This window comes from Chinchilla lanigera, unplaced genomic scaffold (assembly GCF_000276665.1).
Source record: "Chinchilla lanigera isolate Chin_1 unplaced genomic scaffold, ChiLan1.0 scaffold00111, whole genome shotgun sequence".
Classification (NCBI taxonomy): Eukaryota; Metazoa; Chordata; class Mammalia; order Rodentia; family Chinchillidae; genus Chinchilla; species Chinchilla lanigera.
This window is the reverse complement of record NW_004955512.1, coordinates 280,379-303,594: the sequence shown is the minus strand read 5'-3', so window position 1 is coordinate 303,594 and position 23,216 is coordinate 280,379.

The following is a 23,216-nucleotide window of genomic DNA, read 5'->3' as shown; positions in this document are numbered from 1 at the left end:
GCAGAATGGCACATGGCAGAGGGCAAATGTTCATGGTGGTGGTACACAGCAAAAACAACCAGAGCAAAAAGGGAGAAATGGCAGCAAGCATCCTCTTCCTCTCTCTTACACATGCAAACTATCTGCCCTAGGGCGGGTGTGGCACTCACACCCATAATCCCAGCACTGGACTACGGATCAATCAAATATCTACAAGCCTTTCCCATGACTGCATGAAGATTTGCGGGGACATGCAGACACAAACCATAACACCAGGTTCCCCCCGGCTGTGAACTTGTGATTCTCCTGCCTTATCCTGGAAGGAGTGTAGCACCACACTTGGTGTAGCACCTGGGAAGAGTGTAGCACCACACTTGGCTTGAAACAGATCTACGTTTAACACACAAACTGGAAAAACACTTTCCTAGAGTGGTGATCCTCAATAGGGATGAGTGAAACCTGAGAATTTTCTTAAAAATGCAGATGCAAATACAGATACTACAGAGCTGTCAACTCCTATGCTTGATGTGGTGGTAATGGTGATGGACAGGAGTCTTCACAGTACCCCCATGATACCAACTTGGAAATAACATATAAAGTTCAAGGGCTTCCCTTGCCACTGTCAGAGGGGTTCCTGCAGTGATGGGACAGTGCCCTCTTCTATGGGTGTGTTGAAGTAAGAATTGTCAGAATAGTTGTCCTTGGATTTTGCAATGCTCCTGAAAGCAAATAGTTAGACAGGGAAAAATTGCAATAACATTTCATATTTAACTTATTTATATGTTATTAATAGATTTACTTATATACAGTCACATAGAAAGTAAGCAAAGTTTTTGTACAACTGAATTGATTAGTAAATGCTATAAGCTTTTTTTCTAGTAATACTCAACATTATACTTTTGAGGATCAAAGTATATAAAATGCTAGCTTTTTCAAAAATGGTTACTTTTGGTAGCCATGAAGGTCTGTCACTTGGACCAGAGAGCATGACTAACAGCCCTTTTGCTGCCTGTTTGGACCAAGAGTCCCATTGACACCAAAGTCCCGGTGTGTTCAGGCTGCTCTTAGCAAATGCTTGAACACAGAGTGGGTGCCAAGGCAGGCCCACTCCAGGGAGATGCAGATCTTGGCAACTTTGGCTCAGGACTTCTCATTGCTCTGGGTGAGTTTTTCATGGAACTAATTGCATTGCAGTTCCTGAATCTTCTCACTCTGACTTCCTTCTTCCCTCTCTCTTTCTGAAGTTGTCACACCTGAATCCTGCTCACCCTTCCTCTCTCCATCTTCTGCTCTTCTCCTCTCCCATAAATCTCATGCCATCTTGTCTTGACCCTGCTTCTGGGAATGCCTTGCTTCGCTGGAAACACTAATCATTTTGGGTTCTGTCCATCACACTGACCACAGGCACACACAAGCACATGGACATAGGCTAAGCTGCTCACGTTTTCTTCATGCTACCTTCCCCTTGGCCATCGGAATCCTCATTTCTCAGCCCCATTCTTATTAATGCTGATCACTAGTAGTGTACTTTTTAGGTAACATGTCCTCTTCTGACACTTTAATTATTGTATCTTGTTGATTTAATGCTCTGAACAGGAAACAGGCAAAGGATTCCTACATATCCTTATAGAGCGTATCTAATTGTGGGAATTTCAGCATCCACCTAGGGAAATACTTGGAGTACCAGAGGCACCTCAAATGTCTTTATATAAGTAACCAATTGCAGTATTACTCTGTCAATTGGTATAATCATCACTTGCCTCTTCTTTCCCTTTCCATTCCTGCCTCTGAAGCAATGCTGGGAGCTGGGAATGTTTTCCCTTCCTTCTAAACTACCATGATAATGTCCTTATCTGCAATACACAGGAACTGTTTGTTACTTTTAAAGTAACTTTAAAAATTCTTTCCTATTTGGTTCTATTGGAACCATGATGCGGGGAAAATGAAAGTCTGCTCAATGGTCTATAGTTTAATATAACCAGGGTACATTCTTGGTTCCATCCAAGCATATACAAGAGAAAAACAATGGGGAGATGGTGAAGAGTCCCACAGTTTTTTTTTTTTTTTTTTTTTTTTTGTTTTTCTCCGGTACCGGGAACCGAACTCATGACCTTGCGCTTGCCAGGCAGGCGCTTTTGCCACTGAGCTAAATCCCCAGCCCCTCCCACAGCTTTATAGTGATATGCAGCCATGAACATGACCTAGAGACTATTTATGTAGTTATAGTTTCTGCACCTAAGCTTAATATAGAACATAGGCTGATACCCTAATCTAATATCCTCTGTGAAAAGCTCATGAAGATTGAAACATATAGTACTGTCAATGGCAAATAAAATAGTACTCTCCAATTTTTATCAGAATATTCAAGATATTTCAGGAAGAATTAATGCAATTAAATAGATGTTAAGGTGTGATAAACATTTCGAGTCAGTTCTAACATTCTTTCTAATTGCTTCTACATGTAACTTCAATTAAATTATATACGTACTGTCCCATTTGCTAACTATGGAATGAAACTTTACCATGCACTTTGAATAATTGGTAACTATAGCAATGGGAAGGATAGTACAGAATAAATATGGAAATGGCCACATTTACTTAGAAAGTCATTTTAAGAACAAGAGTTGCACATTAATTATGCAACGTTGTGGTGGGCTTTTCACTCAACTTATGTGTTTAATTCACCTACTTTATCCTCATCTTTGTATACGAATTCCTACTTAGAAGCAATGCCTTTACGATAGCAGTGAAGAAGATAGATGCAATAGCTTCCCATTGCTGAAGAAAAAAATCTCAGGTTCATTACTTTTTCAAATCCTATTAAAACCTGATATGTACTTAGTTGATACTGTATTCCTGCTACCTTCCCACATCTATCTTATACACCAGCCACACTCAGATATCTCACTCTTCCTAGAGGGGGATCCTGGACCACATGACTTTTCTTATACTCTCCCACCTGCTTAGAAATTGCTACAATGCAGCTCATCTCTTAAGATGCGGTCGGATCATAATTTGCTCCTTCATGACACCTCCCTTGACTGTTCAGGCACAATATGTCCTCTGTACCGTTAAGATGAATATCGCATGGGTCACAAGCACACATTCTGGATCTGAACTCTGAAGTACGATCTCCATAGTGCCTCTGTATGATCCTGAGCAGGCCAGCTAACCTTTCTGAGCCTTATGTCCTTATGTGTTAAATGGGGAAAAGAACAGTTTAAGCAAATATTGGTTTTGTAAATTAAATAAGTTTATTTTCATTGCACTTACAATTTTGATACATGCATATCTCATACAGCAATGTGGCAAACCCGTGGCACATGCGCTGCAGCTCGCTGTTATCATTGAAAGCCCTGGAAGGTTTGTGACCACTGCCATGTAGTCTTATAATTATTTTTGTAAGATTTATCTACCCTAGTAGTTTGTAAACACCTTGAAGTTAGGAATTATGGCATTTGGGGGGCTTTGTTTATTTGTTTTCTTTCTTTTGAGTGCATCTCTGTACCCCCACCACAGTTTGTGTGTAAAGGTATAAGAAGAGCTACTGTGATATGAGGTAAATGAGAAATTTCCTCTTGGGGCCACAGGTAGGCAGGACATATCTGGTTGTGACTTATTGGATTAGACTTTGGATGACCTTCCATTTTCCCTGTGTCTAAGTCTCTCCCTCTCTCTCTATTCCCCTTTCCTAATCCTGTGAAATGGACTCAGGGCTCCTGCATGCAAGGTAAGTGCTCTGTAACTGAGCCACACCCCCAGCATTTTTGTGGGTTTTTTTGTTTCATTTTAACATATTGAGACAAAGTCTTGCTAAGTTGCCTAAGGCTGGATTTGAATTTGCAATCTGCCTGTCTCAGCCTTCTGAGTAGCTAGGACGACAGGCATGTGCAACCATGCCTGGCAGCTTTTATCTGTTAATGAAAAAATTCCAGAGAGGTCTACAGGCCAGTAGGTTACAATATGTGCAACAGCAGAGAAAGAGCAGCTAGAGGTTGCCAAACAAGGCAGTTCCCAGGAAACTCTGTGATCTGGGGAGTATGAAAGACCCAGAGGGGGCTCGGAGGGCCAGAGGCTGAGTCTGGGTGCTCACAGTGCTGATTGCCACTCCAACTTCAGTTTATTGCACTAAACTAACATCTGCCTTGTTCCTTTGGATTTATATCTGGAAGCCAATTTTGAATGCCATCCACCCTATTAGCTACAACTTACTGGTATAATTTAAATATGAGTCTCACTTGAACACGAAATTATCTTTCTATATGTGATTAGTGACTAAACGTCTGAAAAAACTCTATATGATTGTTTTTAATATGTACACCTGATTGTAGCACATCTAAATTTGGTTGTGAGAATGAATTGGAAAATGAGTTTTGAGGCAAATTTCATTGTGTATGCACTGCACACCTGCAGGGTGAATGTCTATGGGATGGAAAAATGCTATTATTTTCTTAGATGCTTTGTTTTCTTTTTACTCTGTCCTTATTTCCATAGAAAGAAAGAGCAAACAGTCTGCCTTCAAACCTATACATCCTTAGGTAATGATTGGGGCTCTGTGAGAGTACAGAACCCAAGATATGGAAAGTAAGAAAAATGTCGTACTGTATTTTAGCTGTTATCTGAAATAAAAACTTTTTAAAATGCAGATTGCAGTCACTCTATTCATATTGAACCGAATCACTAATCCACCACATGCAGTAAGACTTGTGTGGAACATACATAAATGCTTGAAATCTATGTCTTAAGGGAGACCAGCCATATTTTTGGTATGCAGGTTGTAAAAGGGGATATTTGTTTTCATACCATTCTTTCATCATCATTCTAATATACAATGCAACGTTGAAACTATGAGAGACATGACCATTTTCTCGGTTATAGTTTGTGTTAGTTTTCTGTCACTATGACAAATACTGGAGATAGTGAACTTATAAAGAGTAGACTCTATTTTGGCTCAAAGTATCAGAGGTTTCAGTACATGGTCAGTTGTTCTTGTTGCTTTGAGCAAGGTAGTATGGTCATGATGAGAGGGCACAGCAGGGCAAAACCTTTCGCCACATGGCCGGGATGCAAAAGGCAGAGTGGAGTCTCTATCCCCCCGAAGGACTTACCCTCAATGACTGAAAGACCTTTCTACAGGTCCCCATCTTAAATTTTACACCACTAGCACCATGCTAGGGACCACACCTTTATCAAGTGGACCTTTGGGGAAAACTTAAGATCAAAAGATTTCAACCTCAGTTTATAAATGAGGAAGTTGAGGCATGGTCTGAAAATATTTTAGTTATTATTTAGTTCTTGCTCAACATCATACAGCCAAAAAAAAGTAAATTTTGGTTACAAAACAGGAAGTCTGGCTTTGTACCCTAAGTTCTTGACCATTGTGCTTTATTGCCTTTGAAACAGACCCATGACGTGTATTCTATTCAAGAAAACCAGATGGGAATCATGTAATGTAAAGCCCACTTATTCTTCATTCATTGAACAAATATTTATCATGTGCTTAGTCTGTCCAGCTTTTCAATAACCCCTTGCTGGGATTTTAAAGCTGAACAGGAAGAGGTCACCTCCTCTCAAAGTGTCCACAGCCTTCTAGAGGAGTGATTCAGTATGGTGAGGACTATGCTACAGGTTGAACAAAGGACAGTGAGGGTCCTTTCCAGGGATTACCAGCTTACCCAGGTTGTCCGGATTTGCTTTGTGGTGGAACTGGGGGACTGTTTTGGAAGATGGCCAGGGCACAGACAGAGAGTATCTCATAGAAGAACAGCAGGTAGAAAGATATAGAGATGAGAAATCCCAAGGATGATGTGTTTTGGAGAATTGAAAGTGATAAAGCAAAAACAAAATGTAAGCAGAAAATAGTTTACCAAAAGGATCATATCCAGGTTTATAAGTGCTATTTATGATCCTCAGATGGAAAAGCCAGGCCTGTTGTGTAGTCCAACATCCTGTCAGCAAAGCGTCTTGGTTTGAGCAGCTCAAGGTACAGACATATTCATATCTCTATCAAAATGCTAGTTCCTCCTCACTCCATACTCACTGCCCCTTCTCAGACATTTCATTTTCACTTTCTTAGATTTTGTAACCGAAATTTAATTAATTGTACCAGCAATTCTAGGTTGACCACTAAAAGGAAAAAATCAGACTTCATGTTGACAGTAAAGATGATAGATGTTTCCCTTATTTTTGAACAGTTTTACCAGGCATGATTGATTTAATAATAGAAGGTTTCATTTTAATACTAGTGACAACTAGGGGAAGAGTTGGCAAGGAGAATAAGAAAGCAATACTCTATAGCAGATATTTAACGAAGACAGCCTAAAAATCAATATTAATCCTTTGCTGGCAGCTGAAAATTTCAGACAACCTAAGCAGAGGAATAGGGCATAATGTTAGTCAGTAGTATTAGGCTATTCATCGGCTGACTCGTGAACTAAATGAGAACAGTTGTTGATTAAAAATCCATTTCACAGATGCTACCACACATGTTAAATAGTTCTCATTTTCCCCACAGGCCAGAAAATGTTCTCCCTTTGCTTTTTCAGGTCTGCCTTTAATCCCATCAGTCTCTCAATAGGTCTGCACTATCCTGTGGGCAAACTTCTTACAAATGCTTCCAAGCTCCAGAATCTCTTGCCTACAAGCTCAGTATCTCTTGCCTAAAAGACATGTCGGTGACTGCATAGAGCCCTCCCTCACAAAGAGTGTCTTCTTCACACAGAAGATATAATCCAGAGCTCTTGTAGTCACAGAGACAAGTCCTATAGCACAAACTTCAGCAAGACAATGTGGCTGGAGTGGTTACCCTTATGTGTGCACGCTGGTAGATCTATAACAACAAAGCTGTGAAGAACTGAGAAAGATTCCATAAAATGTACCCCTGGGTTAGGATTATACAGGAATTTGTCTATTTGGGGGACCTGCAGGAATAGATCTTCGGTTAGACCTGAGGCTGTCTGGAGGCTACCCATGTGAAAGGCAAACAAGAGGTGCTGGAAAAACGTGTTGGAATCTTTATGTTAATCAAGTGCCGCTGGGCACTTTGTGAGGACTTCACAGTCAAAGCAGCGCTCTCACTGGAAATGCTGTACTGTCCATTTCCCAGTGTAGTGCATTAGCGTATGCTCTGATGGCTTTGACCTGCACTATCAGAATGTACATATATGCTATTCTTTTGATTTTCTATGTCTTTTCATCAGGCAGGTCTTTGTAATCATCATGATAGTGTCCAAGAACCTAGGTTATCACATTGTTCTTTTCATGCTCTTGATTGGAAAAGATCTATCAAAATGCAAAGGTTTCACCAAGGTCTTTCAGATTAGAAATAAGGGAGGGAAATCTGCACAGTGCAATTCACTATGGGAAACTAATCCTTGGTATCAGATCCTGACTTCACACCCTAGAGGAAGTAAATTCTCTCTCTCTCTCTCTCTCTCTCTCTCTCTCTCCCTCCCTTCCTCCCTCACACACACACACACACACACACACACACACACACACACACACAAATTGCCTCTCTACTGAAGAGGGCAAACAAAAAATTTCAATTTGGAAATCTTATAGAATTTGAAATCCAAAAAATTGATGGAGGCTTGATTTAACCACAGATAACCTCCCAAATGGGCCTGTTGTTATCAGGTTTGGAAGGGTAAGAAGTAAAAAGGATCTAACTTGTTTTCATTTTTATGTGTTATAATACAGCACAAAGCCAGATGCATTGTATCATTATCCTATTGGACACTCATGACCCTGGAGAGCTTGGTATTCTCATGTGTTAGATGAGGTCAATGGGATTCCAACAGGGGGTATAACTGGTGAGTGATGTAAAGAATGTACACACTGGGGCTGGGGATTTAGCTCAGCGGCAAAAGCGCCTGCCTGGCAAGTGCAAGGTCGTGAGTTCAGTTCCCAGTACCGGAGGAAAAAAACAAAAAAAAACAAAAACAAGAATGTACACACTTTGCAAAGGCAACATACTATGTTTTTTTAAAATTAGCATATAGAGAAAGGTAAATAGATTAAGAAGCCATCTTTGATATTTCCCCTTCTTTCACACCTCCTATTAAAACTTTTTGGTTATGTGTACCCCTTTATAAGTAAAATCCAATCACCTGTCTTCCCTGTTAGTATTATGCTACTGCAAACCATTTTTTCTTTTCTAGATTATTCAATATCCTCTTAACTGGTCTCCCTGCATCTACCCTTGCTCTCATATTATCTAGCTTGACATAGAAGTTTGAATGAATCTTTTAAAAGTCAGATCCAGTCACTCCTCTGCTCAAAATTACCCCATGGCTCCCACTTCACTCAAAGTAAAAGACAAAAACTTGTGGAGCAGAGAACTCCAGGACTCTATCCCTTCGTAAAAACAGCAAATATACTGGCAAAAACTGTCAGAATAAACTTTTGCAGAACTCTGGACTCCAGTCAACCACGCAACATAGAATGGTTCACTGCCCTAAAATTCTTTTGTGCTCTGCCTACTTATCCCCCTCCCCTATAGCCACTTATAGTTAATTATCTTTTTAAGAGAACTTAGCTGTCTAGTTTTGCCCTTTCTTAAATGTCATATAGTGGGAATTGTGCAGTATGAAGCCTTTTCATACTGGATACTTTCATTTAGTAATATGCCTGTAAGGTTCTTTCATTCTCTTTGTGGCTTGATAGATCATTTATTTTTAGTGTTGAACAATAAATATTCTATTGTGTGGATGTAGATTTTATCCATTATCCTGCTGAAGGGCATCTTGGATGCATCCAAGCTTTGCCAATTATGAATAAAACTTTTAATATGTGTGTGCAGATTTTGTTTGGATGCAAGTTTTCAACTCCTTTGGTTAAATACAAGGAACATGATTGCTGGATTATTTTTTTAAAATATGTTTTTTAAATGTTTTTTTTTATTTTAAAGAGAAACGAAAACAAAATAAGAACAACAAAGATAGTTTTTAAGAAACTGTTTTCCAAAAAGCTATGGTATTTTGCACTCCCATCAACCATAAATGAGACTTTCTGTTGCTCCACGCTTTTGCCAACATTTGATATTCTCAGTATTCTGGATTTTGGCCATTTTAATAGGAGTATTTTACTATTAGTACAATTAATAGTAGTATTTTACCATTGTTTTAATTTACATTTCCCTGTTGACATGATATGGAGAATTTGAAGGGGTGTTTATTTTCCATCAATACATCTTCTTTGGTGCGGTTTCTGAAGGACTTTGCACTATATTTTAATTAGGTTGCCCATTTTCTAATTGTTGAATTTTAACATTTCTTTGCATGGTTTGGTTAACAGCACTTTATTTGATATGACTTCTTCAAACCTTTCATTTCCCAGGCTGAGGTGTATCTGCTACTTTTCTTGACATTGTTTTTTACAAGTCAAGTTTTCAATTTTAAGAAAATTCAATTTATAAATTGTCTGACTCTCATGGATAATGGCTTGTTGTTGTATTTAAAAAATCATCACTAAACCCAGGATCATCCAGGTTTTTCTCTACATTACCTTCTAGGAGTTTTACTACTCTGAATTTTACATTTAGGTCTATGATATATTTTGAGCTGATTTTTGAAGAGTATAAAGTTTGTCTTTAAATCCATTTTGTTTTACATATGGGTGTCAGATGTTCAGCCATTGATTGTTAAAATAATTATCTTTTCTTTATTTTATTGCCTTTTCTCCTTTGTCAAAATAAAGGTCTATTCATATGCTCACTTCTGGACTCTCAACTCCACAGTTCTACTTCATCTATTCTTTCACCAATACCATATCGTTTTTAGTATTATAGCATTATATAAGTCTTGATGTCAAATACACTTGATTTTCCAATTTTGTTCTTCTCCTTCAATACTGTGTTGAATTCTGGGTTTTGTTTTCAGCAGCTAATATGTAATAGACTGACTAATGCACTCAGCGAAAGACATGATCATTCACCCAAGTACATGGGCCAGACATAAGAGTCACTCTTGGAAATTTCTCTCCCTTCACTCCCCATATTTATCAATACCCAAGTTGTTGCTCTTACCTCCTACATGTCTCTTGAATATGTACAACTTTTATCCTCCACTTAGTTTAAACTAGTATCAGTGTCAAATGAGTGCAAGTGATATTTTTAAAATCTATGTCTGTGTATCTGGGTCATGACTTCCAATTACTCATAGCCTATAGTTAAATGTGGTCTTCAATTCCTTTACTATCTGACTCCAACATTCTCTGTGATGCCATTCAGAATCATCTTTCCCTCCTGATTTCTAAACCAGGTGAACTCCTTTTCATTGCCCAGAACGTACAGTGGCCCCAGCACCACTGGCCTTTTCCGCACACCGTATTTGCAGATCGTTGTCCTTTAGATTTCAACTCACAGTTTACTTTTTCATGAAAGTATTTATCCTTTTCCTTTTGACCAACAGACCCTATAATCCATAATCCTGTACATGGTCATAGTGCCCTTCATTCTTCTGCAGTGATAATTATCAGTAATGATTTCTTCATGTGTGCTATGATTTTGAGTTCATATAATTATTTGAGTGATATATTTCTAGCCCATTTTATTTAACACACTATGAGGACAGATACGCTTTCTACTTTGGTTGCTATTTCCTAGCCCAGCACATGGTACAAAATATGTATTGAAAGCATATAATTTACATGTAAAACACTTAGAAGTATGCCTGGCCTGCAGCAAATGCTAGGTATACACTTCTCTAATAATATTTAATCATATGCAGATATTGCCAATTCCTGGAAGGAAGGCCAAGCATGTAAAAAAATCTGGTGAGTGGTTGCAGTCCGAGAAAAAAAGATTCTTGAACACATGGTTTGGGATTCTTGATACAAGTCATACTGGACACCAAATGGAGGAGAAATTAAAAAGAAATTTTGCATGGCTTCATCCAATATATCAAGAAGTCATCACAAGTTCTGACTCAGTGAGATCTATGGTGGTGTGAGTAACCCTTCACTAATGGCTGGAGGGCTGGGGTTTCTGCACACCCCTGTGCTTTGCAGACTCAGGTCAGAAGCTGGGGTGGTCCCAGAGAGTGTCAAGCACCGGTGACTCAGCCCCCTTGTGGCCAGGAGAGGCTCCAGAACATATCTAATTATAGGCGTGGTACTACCAAGTCAGATGGAGAATTGAAGCAATTTTTCGAAGAGTTTAAGAAAAACAGAATCTTTTTCTTTTTTGCCGGTACCAGGAATCGAACTCACAACCTCAGGCTTGCCAGGCAAGCACTGTGCCACTGAACTAAATCCCCAGCCCCAAAGAATAGAATCTTAACACTCACTTTTTTCCTTGTATAACTATTTCAGGCAATTATTTTTCTTTAACCTGCTCATAGAGCAGTCGTCTTAAGTGTTCCCTGCTCGGCAGCAATAAGAGATGTTACGCGGAAAAAAGTTCTTTGGAATATGTCGCATTAAGTAAAGTTAAGCAGGTTTCATGATTACAGGACTCTTGAGAGTTTTTATGTGCACTGATACTTTGAGAAAGGAATGTAGAATTTGCTCAAATCTATTTAACCATGAAAGTCTTATTTTGTTTTTGTTTATTTGTTTATAGCAAAGTGTCTTGCCAGACTGCTGCTTCAAGTAATTGAATTTGGGAAATGCTAACATACTTTCTCCTCTTTGCTTTTTATGTAGCCCAATTAGGGAACCTAGCAGTCCCTGCTATATACAATCAGAATTGTGCAATGCAAGGGGTACATTCTGAGAAGTGGATCTTTAGATGACTTTGTCACTGCATCAGAGAATGTACTTGCACAAAGGTAAATGGTATGAATTAACCACTAAACATGGCCTCTGGATGAAATTAAAGTATAAGACAGCTTCTGTTAACCAGCATACTGTTTTATAGCAAACTTTAATAAAAAGTATAGTACAGTAAGTACATACAGCAGTAACATAGTTGCTCACTGTCATTGTGAGATATGATGCACTGTACAAGGTTGTATGTACCGTATTTACACACCACTGGCAGTGCAGTACATGGTTTTGCCAACATCACAAGCCGGTGAGGAATACCTTACACTACGATGTTAAGATAGTTATGGTATCACTAAGCAATCGGAATTGTTCAGCTCTGTTATAATCCCATGGGGGCACCATCATGTATGTAACCATCATTAACCAAAAGGTCATGCAATGGATGACTGAAATTGTTGTTGAAAGAAGTGTGGTTCGAAGGATGGATTATCAGGCTTAGAATTTAAAAATCTGGCAGCAAGACTGTATGTCACTGGTGGTGAACTCATGGCACATGTGTGATTTGTTTTCCTTTTTGGAATATTTTTTATTTTAAAGAGAGTAGTAAAAAAAAAATAGCAAAATACCAACATCACAGACATAAACCAAACAAAGCAAGAACATTAAAAATGATACAGGGTTTCAAAACAAAATGATAGGAATTAATAGTGGTTGTTATATTACATACTGTTATCTTCAAATAAGTTGCTGAGATTACCAGATGTAAAAATGGAAGATTGTTCAAATCATTAAAGAAAATAAAAAAAATTATTAGCAAAAACATTAGAGATGATACAGAGTTTCACTAGACAAGATTCACAAATGGTTGTTCTATTGTATATTGTTGTCTTCAAATCAGTTGCTCAGATTACTAGATATGAGGATGCAAAATTGGTCAAAATATAAACAGTTTTAAGCCTTACCTGTTCCTTTCAATAAATCATTAGGCATTAGCAGTACAGTTATCCCATCTATCTATCTATCATCTATCTATCTATCTATCTATCTATCTATCTATCTATCTATAGCCTTCCTTCTTTCTTTCTTTTTCTTCTTTCCCTCATTCCAGTTGTTCCTTCCTTTCAGCAATTTGTTTTTCTTTTAGGACAAAAAGTGTTAATGTATGAGTTCTTTTTTCTAAATTGAAACTTCAGTATTCAGGTTTAATTGCAGTGTTGGCACTTTGTGATCAATAAGTGGGTCTGGGATAGTCTGGGCACTTGTCTTTACAAGGTTGGCCATCACTGCTCTAGGGCTACTCTAGAGCTATCTGCACAGCTGCATTGTCCTGGAACAGCCACTTTGTCTGGGTAATTTGTAGTCTGTAAATGGAAGCCTTGACCTGGCTGACATTATATGTTTTACTTTGCAGACAACCTGAAATTCCAAGTAGCTTAAAGTATGATGTAAAATTTCCTCATTTATTATGACACTTGGAAATATTCCACAGAAACTCATCATTCTACCCCATTTTTTCCAAAACTATTTAGAAAAACACTGTATTTCATACCCTCCTCGATTTAAGAGGTCTCCTTTTTTATATGCTACATTATTTTGTAAATTTAGTCTATATCTAGCTTTCCTAATTTGTTCTCCTAATTTTGCTGCAACAGTTTTACACTATTTAATTATCACGACACTTTAATTGGCTTTGCATTTAATTTGACTACTTCAGATGTTAGCAACATTAAGGAAACTAATGGGAGTAGGAAATATAGTTCATTTGTCTTACTGAAGATGTAATTTGAATATAAGATATGTGCCTCCTATTCTTGACATAATGGAGGGAAGAATCAATCAGTCAAGAGGCCCTCTGTAGAATGCCATAATTACCCAGAAAGTCACTACATAAAAATATTTCAATGCAAATGTCATTGTGCTGTTCTCATCTTAGGCACATTGGGCAAACTGAGTCAGGACATCTGTATCATCACCCTTATGGCCTACAAAACCAACTCTTTATAACTTGAGTGTTTGTATCACGACTGTGGCCTTCTCTGACAACTTAAGCTTAGCCTTTTTTTTCCTTTTAGGAAATTTTAAGTGGTTCAGTTTCCCTATCACTACTTTTAAATAGCTATGCTTCAATTTATAAGCCTTGTTTAATAGTCTAGGATAATCACATGAATTGATCACAAAATTAAATAAGCCCATTTTCAAACCTGTGCATCCATCTTTGAATGACCAGGTTGGCCCTAATCAACAGCAAACACAGAATTTATTGGAGATAAAAGATGGCCCTGCCTACTGCAATGAATTAGTTTTAATCTTGCTATCCATGGAACAGAGAGGAAGATCATTTTGTTCTTTGGATGGTAGCAAGGTTTTCAGGGTACAGATTTTTCATTGATAGTGATATTGCTCTCTTGTAAGCTTTTAATTAAAGATATAATCTTAAACCAAATGACTGATGCCAACAGCATGTGCCATGGAACTATTATTCTTTTCTAAAGCTCTTAAAACAACTTTTATCATGCATGCCCCAAATGGAGCCTTTTATATTCACTGACCTGTGTGATTCTGTAGGTAACTGTAAGAAGTTTTCGTGACTATTACCAAAACCACTCAGGCTTATTTATATCACATTTTGTGTCTCAGAACATGCAGGTACAAGTTGTAGACTACACATAAATATATTTGGATTTAATGACCAGATATTTATTTTTAACTTCTTGCTGGGAGAGATTACCTAGTCCTTGCATTGTCTGCATCACAGTGCACAAATGGAAGATTTGTCAAGAAGATCGGAAGAAGGTGGAGCTGAGCCACAAAACAAGCAAATAAAAATAAGAAAAGAACCCAATGCTTAGTAAAAGCGGCATCACATTTTTCAGGAGTGAATGAGATATTCACACACTATATTAATGAGGAGAGAAATATTTAAAATAACCTACACTTCACATCCTGTGGATAACAGACACAAATCTCAGAAGTAATTAAAATAAAGATATCAAAGGGGAGGGCAAATACCCCTGCAAACTCAGAATGGTAAAATACACACAGCCTGACCTCAGTTACCACTGAATCAAATAAGCTGTTAATTACAAAAGGATGAACACTCTCTGGAGATAACAGCAGACTCCAGGCAGTCAATAGGATGTGATAACATCCAATACAATCAAGAAACAGTTGAGTTGAGCACAGGATTATACACGAGGATTGGAGGATTAGAAGACATGGCATTTCTGAGTCTAGTAAACACAGAGCATCGGATGCCAGCTGAGGAAGGTAGAGGGTGGGAAAGACAGAGTGATGAATTAATCGCAAGGAAGACAAGGAGATAATGGTTGGGTTCTGTTCCTCAGCTGGCAGGGAATGAATGAACCACCATGACCTCTCTTGCATTCCTAACCTTCAATTATGTATTGAGCACATGTGTGACTGAAATGTTAAAAATTCTCAAAGCTGAATAATTGTTGTTGGCTTTTGATTAAGTAGGAAAATGTATTACTTTGTATTGAAGTCATGGGAGGATGAACTGCGTCCCTAAAATGTCTCTGTAGAATGGTTCAGTCACTCAGGCATTTGAAGACAGGGAAGAACCATTCTGATAAACATAAGTGCTGAAGGTTTAGCCTGAGTTTTACCTATTTATTGCTGTGTGACAAATTGCACCAAAGCAGAATGGATTAGAACAATATATGTTTTAGCTCACAATTCCTGGGTGTCAGGAATATTGATGTAGCTGAGCTGAGTGCCTCTGGTTTAGGGTCTCTCACAAAACTACAATCAAGATGTTGGCTAAGGCTGCAGTCACTTCAGGTTTGAGTGAGACGACCAGCTTCCAAGCTCATCGATTACTCCTAGTTTGTCTAGTGGATGCTGGCACGTCTCAGGTTCTCGCTGGCTGTTGGCTGTAGACATCAGTTCTTTGCCATATGGATCTGTCCATATCCCTTTTTGTGACATGAAAGCACGTGTGTGTGCGAGAGGCAGAGAGAGAGAGAGAGAATGAATAAATATGCTCCATAATGAAAACTTTAGTCTTTTTGTTACTTAATCTCAGTAGTCTCTATTTCTGCCAATGAAACACTAATTCTAGAAATACTTAACGGGAAGCAATAAAACAAGGACATGAAAACTTGTAGTCAAGCATCTTTGTGGACAATCTTAGAGGTGGGTCCCTACATTGACTTATCACACTTTGTGGGTCAGCAGAACAATACCAACTTTTCTTCTTTTGCATCATATTTAATTGTTATGTAAAATCTTGTAGACACACAGATAGATATAGATACAGATACCATATAGATATGAAAGTATGCAGAGACAAGATGTGGAGATTATTCTAGTATGTGCAACTTACATCTTTCTCCTTCCACCTCTGTCCTTCTATCATATCTACTAGGTACACAAGTTGGCAGCCTAATTTGTATCACTTTAATGAAATTATCCTAGTAATGGTCTTCAAGGACCTGTGCATTGTCCATGAGACTTTTTTTTGAGAATTTCATTTGACTCCTTGGCAGAATTGAGCATTTTTAACCACTTTCTCCACTAAAACAACTCTCTAATTTTTGAGAGTACTAGTATTGACACAGTTTTCATTTAATGAAACACCTGAGGTTGGGCAACTTTATGAAGAGAACAGGCTTCTTTAGCTCCCATTTCTGGAGGCCAAGGGCATGGCACTTGATTTGGCACTGATCAGGGCCTCATGGTGGATGGTGAAACAATGATGAGTGTGGTGTGGAAGAACTTGATCCCATTTTGAAATAGAAAGCCCGAGAGAAACTCAAGAGTTGGCTCAGGCTTTTATAACAACTCATGGTAACTCAGAGGTCCTGTGAGAGTTTCCTTAATGCCCTCCAAAGACAGCTCCTCCAGTGCCCTAAATACCTCCCAGTGAGCTCCACCTTTCGAGGGTTTCCTCCTGTTGCATATGACAACATTCAGGGTCAAGCCTCTAATGTATAAACTCTGAGGAAATACACTCAAACCATACCAAAACAGTGCGGAATCCATTCTGCCCTTCCCTCCATCTGTCTGACTTTGCTTCTTAGTGATCACGATGTACTCTTCTTTCTCTGCTTGTGTTTTAGTCACTTTCTCATCTTTGAGACACAATACCAAACACCCACCACTTAAGGGAAGAGAGGCTTATTTCGGCTCAGGGTTAGAGTCCATGGGTGGCTCTCTCCAGCACAGAAACATCATAGCCCAGGGTAGGAAGAGGGGAGTTGCCCAGATCAAGGGGGGGGGGCAGAGATAAGGGAGAGGCTAGGGGGATTAAACCCTTCCAGGTCATGCCCCTGGTGACCTCATCACTTCTCTTCAGACCCCCACTTTCTAATAACCTTCCAAAGGCCCTCTGTATGCATGCATGAGGCCTTTAAGAATATTTGCTGTATAACTGTGTAAACCATAACACACTTATAACCATCCTCACTATCCATGTCCCACATAGTTTTCTCCTCACCCCTTTTCTCTATTAGTATCATGTATTTCTGTCCAGCAGCCTGCTCCTATTCATGGTCTTAGCATACTAAAATGTAAAGCAAAAAATTACAGTGCAACTAAATTATAATGCAGATTATAATGCAAAAGAGGGTTCAGAGGGTATCTATAACATATATCAACCCTCTTTTAACACACACTTCCATTAACACTTCATGTTCACTTTATTATTTTCACCCCATTGATTTCTTTCTTTACCAGCTTTAGAATCTCAGGTAAAGACACCACTTGAACTCTGTTGTTCAAAGTAGAAATGTGGTGGTCATTTTTGACCTGGCCCCCCTCTAAAAGTGTCTATCTGTATCACTTTCTATATTTTTCTTCCATCTTTCTCTTTCCTTCCAGTCCTGCAACAACTACTGCACTCTTTGGAATTGTTCTCTTCGCACCTGGATTAAAACAGTATCCTCCTAATTGATTATTGCCTTGAATGCCAACTTCCAACATGTCTGCGTATCATCAGAATGATGTTTAAATGATTGTAAAGCTCTTTCTGCATTGTCACTGTCAGTGTAAATCCAAACTCCTTAGTTTTGTAGGCAAAATCTCTTATTCTTCACCTTCATCACCCCCTTGTCTCATACACACTGAATGTTCCAGGCATTCAGAAGCATTTGTGGGATTTTGACTGATTCTTATACCCCTAGGCCTGTGCACACAGCCTTGTGCATTGTGAGGGCCTTTCTACAACTGAAAAGATCCTATTCATTCCCCACAGCACAACTAAAGAATTTCAGGGTCTGAGAAACCTCTTTTGACTTGCTGTCCTCCACATTTCCACATCCTCCTCACACACACACTCACACACACACACACACAGACACACACACACACACAAACATACCTACACACCACACAGCTACAAGCATGCCCACTGTGCCCTCTTTTGTCTTCCCATAGCATCCTGGACATACCTCTGTCATTGTAATGGCCTCTCTGTGCTGTACTTATCAGTTTACCGATGTGTCTCCCCTATAAGATTATCAACCTCATGACAATAAGGTCTTATCCATTTCTCTATTCCTAGCATCTAATAGAGTCTGAATAAAATAAGTGCACAGTAATTTGTCACTGAGTGTCTTAGCTACTTTTCTCTCATTGTTGAGATAAAATACTCAACACCCAAAATTAGAGAAGGAAAGGTTTATTTAGCACAATTTGTGAAAGTTTCAGTCTGTAATCATCTGACTCCAAGGCAGGGTGCCATGGCACAGGGACAACACTTCAAGGCAGCAGAAGACAGCAAAATCAACAAGAGCAAAAAGGGAGGATCAGCAAGAGCAAGCCTGTTTCCTTTCCTTATACTCTATGCAGGCTATCTGCCCCAGGGTGGGTGTAGCCCACACACCCATAATCCCAGCATTAGAACATGAATCAATCAAAAATACTAGAAGCCCACACCCATGACTGCATGAGGCTTTGTGGGGACATCTAGACACAAATCATAACACTGAGTGGACAAAAATGTGAAGGAATGAATGAAGAAATGAGTGCTGAATTCTTACATTTTGACTATATATTTCCTCCTTATTCACACAAGGTACTTTGCAAGACTACACTGGGTTCCTGAGACCATGGATAGTACTCAACTCTGTACACAGTATGTTTTCCCTGTATATACATTCCTGTGACTAAGTTTAACTTATAAATTAGGCACAGTAAGAGAGTAACAAAAAATTGTACAATAAGATAATTATAAAAATACATAGCAATGAAAGTGCTGTGCTTTCCCTCTTTATACCCTTCTCCCTCTCCTTAGATACCACAGTCAGTCTATTAATCAGTAGAGCCACTAAGCAACTCACAGGAAGGTAGTATATACAGCATGAAAATGCTGGATAAAAGGGTGACTCAACCTCCCAGGAAGGACAGAGCAAGATGGTATGCCATTATGCTAATTCAGAAAGGCACACAGCTTAGAACTTATTTCTAGAATTTTCCATTTAATATTTAAGGATTGTGGTCATGGTAACTGATACCATGGAAAGTAAAACCATAGGTGAGGATGGGACCACTGAAATGGGACCTTTTCTTTGTATCAAGAATCAAACTCATGACCTCGTGCTTGTCAGGCAGGCACTGCGCCACACTGAGCTACATCCTGGGCTCTGCTGCAGTGAATATTGTTTCATACATTTGAGTTTTATAAGAACTCCCCTTCACCCTCACAACACACTTTGGAGGGAAAATGGGGCAAAAGCTTTGTAAGAAATGTGAAGCTGTCTCCTCATCCCATGAGGTGAGAAGCTGTAGTTGGAGTATTAGCAACTACTTACTTGCAATGGAGAGCTACACTTTCGAGCTTGATTGCAAAGCCGTGTCTGCCAAGCACTTTCACCAACTGACCTTTGTCTCCTGTATGCTTCCCTGTAATTTTCTCAGTGCTTGCAACCACTTGGCTGCTGTGTTGTGATTAGTCATATTCAGACAGCTCCCTCTTCTTTGGGAATGGAAGACTTTCTCTGTCTGTGCCCAACTTTGCTGCGCTGCTGGGGCCAGCTGAGAGGATGGAGTGGAATTGTTAAAGTTTGCCCTGGGTAGGTGCTCCCAGAAAAATGGATGAGAGCTGTGATGAAAGATTATGTTCAGTCCACCAAATTCAAGACCTGAGTTTCAGTTCTTGTGGTGGTGGACGGTTCTGAATTTCACTGTAGCAGGATTAGGTATACTTGTGCTGAATGAGTCACTGGATGACAATAACACCGCATGAAGTTTGTTTCTGGCATTTCTTCAGAGTTGATATTCCTCTCAGATACCATCTTATTAATTCTCCAGACATGCCTGTATGGTGGAGGGAAGCATTGGAACTATTCTTACAGGTAGCTACTTGATTGTGTTTTACTGCCTGGGGCCAAGACCACACCCAGCACTTGTTAGGAAAGTGAGATCTACTCTGGTTTAATTGTGGGTCCTTAAAGCCTTTTATCCTCCCTGGAGAGGAGTTTCTCAATTACAGTTTAGCTTGTTATTACTAACATTATTAGTTAATCATGCCAATTGAGGGTCCCAAATTCACTTCTGTGTGTGGGAGTGTGAGAGTATATAATTAAATTGACTATGACAGTTTAAATTTGTCTGTCTATATGTATATGTAGAAATAATGTGAAAATTTCTCTTGTTTTCTTTTCTGTCTTTTTCTATTCTGAATTCACTCAGAAAATCCTGAGTTTCATCCTTTCTAAACCTCTCTAGTTCGCAGACCCAGTTATCACCCATCTTGAGCGACATTTTTGGTCTTTGGGCAGAACTGAATTTGGTCCTACACTGACTGCTTCATAGACAAGATGTTCCTGCTCCAGCATCAGGAAAAACTATGAGAAAAAGCAGTTTGTGACTAGAAATATTCCCTTTCCTGGTAGGGCACTTCTTTGCATCCCCCGTGTGTCTTGTCCACCTTGTGTCCACTTGGCCCTTAGGTTATTTTTTCTCCTCCTCCATTGCCTGGTGTTTCATTCGCTGTAAGGAACCATTCTTGACTTGTACTGAAACAACATGCTACTTTTTCAAAATACATCAACATTTTAACAAAAGCCAGATGTGAAGTGAAGGTCAGATCTCATATGGATATGTTTGGAGCATCAACTAGCAGAGAAAGGAGACTTTTTCATCTGAGACTTGTTTCGCGTACTATATCACCCTATAATACATGTATCTTACACACTTCCTCTTATCCTCAATTCAAATTGACAAAACTTTTCAAGCTCCTTATAACTTCCCTCAGGCCCAACTGTTTCACTTCCATTATCAAAACTATCCTATCAACCTAATTTATTCACATCATCTCTGACTTGTACAATGAGGTGCCTAATTTACTTCAAGGGCTCCATCAGCAATATACAATAAAATATGTTTTGTGATTCAATGGCAAAACCTAGCATTAGTGGGGAGAAGAGACTTGTGCATTCTCCTACATTGCTTTTCTCAGTGATTTGTGGTTTTAAATGTGAAAGCTAGGCATATACATACACACACACACACACATATATATATATATATATATATATATATATATATACACATATATATCCTCTGTGAACCTTTTTTTATTGCAAGCCCCTTTACCTTCAAAGAAAAACATACTTACTCTTTTACACAAAAAGAGTGTAAGAAACAAAACTTACTTGTATGCTACACTATTCGTTTAATCAGCCTCTTCACATAGCACTCTACAGTGGTTAAGCTGTCAAGTAATCATATGAAATAAACCATGGTCAGTGTGATGTTTTCATACATCACTATCTTCTCATAAAATGATGCCCCTACAACCAAAAAGTGTGTGCCAACTACGACTATAAACCACGAGACTCTGGCTCAATCTTGGAAAGAAAATGAACAAATTTCATATTTTGAAAATGAAGGTCAGCAAAAGTGTTCATGCAAATAATTCATTTACAAATCACAGTTCATTCTTAACTTTAGTTCATTTGTTGTCTGTGTTATTGATCTACCTTGGTACTCGTTTGAGTCCATGAATCAGTGCATATATATGCACTTATCGGTAGGGTACAAAATAAGCTGTTTAGTATTTCCCTGGTTCATAAGATGGAATAAACAAGGAGTTCTGGAATGAAAAGCAGATCTATTATGTTCTACCACTTTATGAATGGAGGTGTGATGATGCTCACAAAGCTATTTAATTTTATGTAAGGACAGGCCATTAAACAGGCTACAGAACCTACAACTGAAGAAAGGTGGTAAAAGTGTCACTGTTCTCAACACCAATGGTATTCATATCAGGTCATTTCCTATATTAACTAGTAGAGAAATATTAACAAGCACAGGAAAGCATAAATGTATGCTGAATATTGCACATATTTAAGAGGGCATCATGCAACTTAAGCAACTATAACCTTAAATTGGGACAGCTTAAGACAACGTTTTTAATGTTTTGGGGTGGTTTTTGTAGCTTGTTATTATTGTTATTTGACTTTCAATGGATATCAACTACTTGTGTTTCAAAGCTACAAAGCCACACTGAAGCCACTTTGAAATAATTTTGAGAGTAAATAAAAACTCTCATATATTTTCCAAATTAGACCTAAAGATTTTTAAGTACTTCAGTAATGTATTCCTAACCACGGTTTTAAATCTCACTGGCTCGGAGGATAATTGTTTTATTTCTTTCTTAATTATTCAAGAACCTTAATCTACTGGCTTTTAAAAATTCAAATTTGAACTCAAAGGTTTATGTCTCCTATTATTTTTATTTTCCACCAATTAAGAAAAAAACTAGGATTTTACTACATGTCTTCTTTTTTAAAAAATTTACAATAAAAATAAAGACATGAAGTGTACTTGACTTTTTTTTGTACTGGGAACTGAACTCAGGACTTTCCACTTGCCAGGCAGGCGCTTGTGCCACTGAGCTACATACTTGGCCCAGTAATTGACTTTTTACACTTGGTGATTTCCCTGAAATTTACCAGCCACATCTTAATTTAAACATTCATCCCACTCAGTACATTGCACTGATCTCAGTACAGTCAGTTTTTACTTGACAAGCATATTCATGAATGGATACAACTGCTCTGCTTTAAGAATTCCATACTTCAACTGTTCCTTTCAATAAAGCAATAAAAATCAGTAGTACAACTATGTTAGCTATCCTGTGTATACATATATACGTATTTTCCCCTTCTTTCTTTTCTGTTTTCCTTCATCCCAGTTGTTCTTTCCTTTTGAGCAGCTTCCTTTCTTTTCACAATATCTATTGTACCTCCTAAATTTTATTCACTCTTTCAGGTTCTTACCCTAATGAGCCAATATGGGGTCTACAAATGCAGATCTGATTTATTTCACTTATGAGTATGGTCTCTAGTATTGTTTTTGTGTTATTTTGTAAATGTATGTGTTTTTTTAATGTGTTTTCATTCTTTTATCTTTGAAATAAAAAGGTGTAGATTTACCTCTTTCCCTCAAATCTAGTATTTTAAATTTATTTTTCATTCATACATGTTTTCAGTACATAACAATTACATTCATTGTGGGAGCTGGTACATGTACATGACTTTTCTTAACTCTCTTTTTAACCC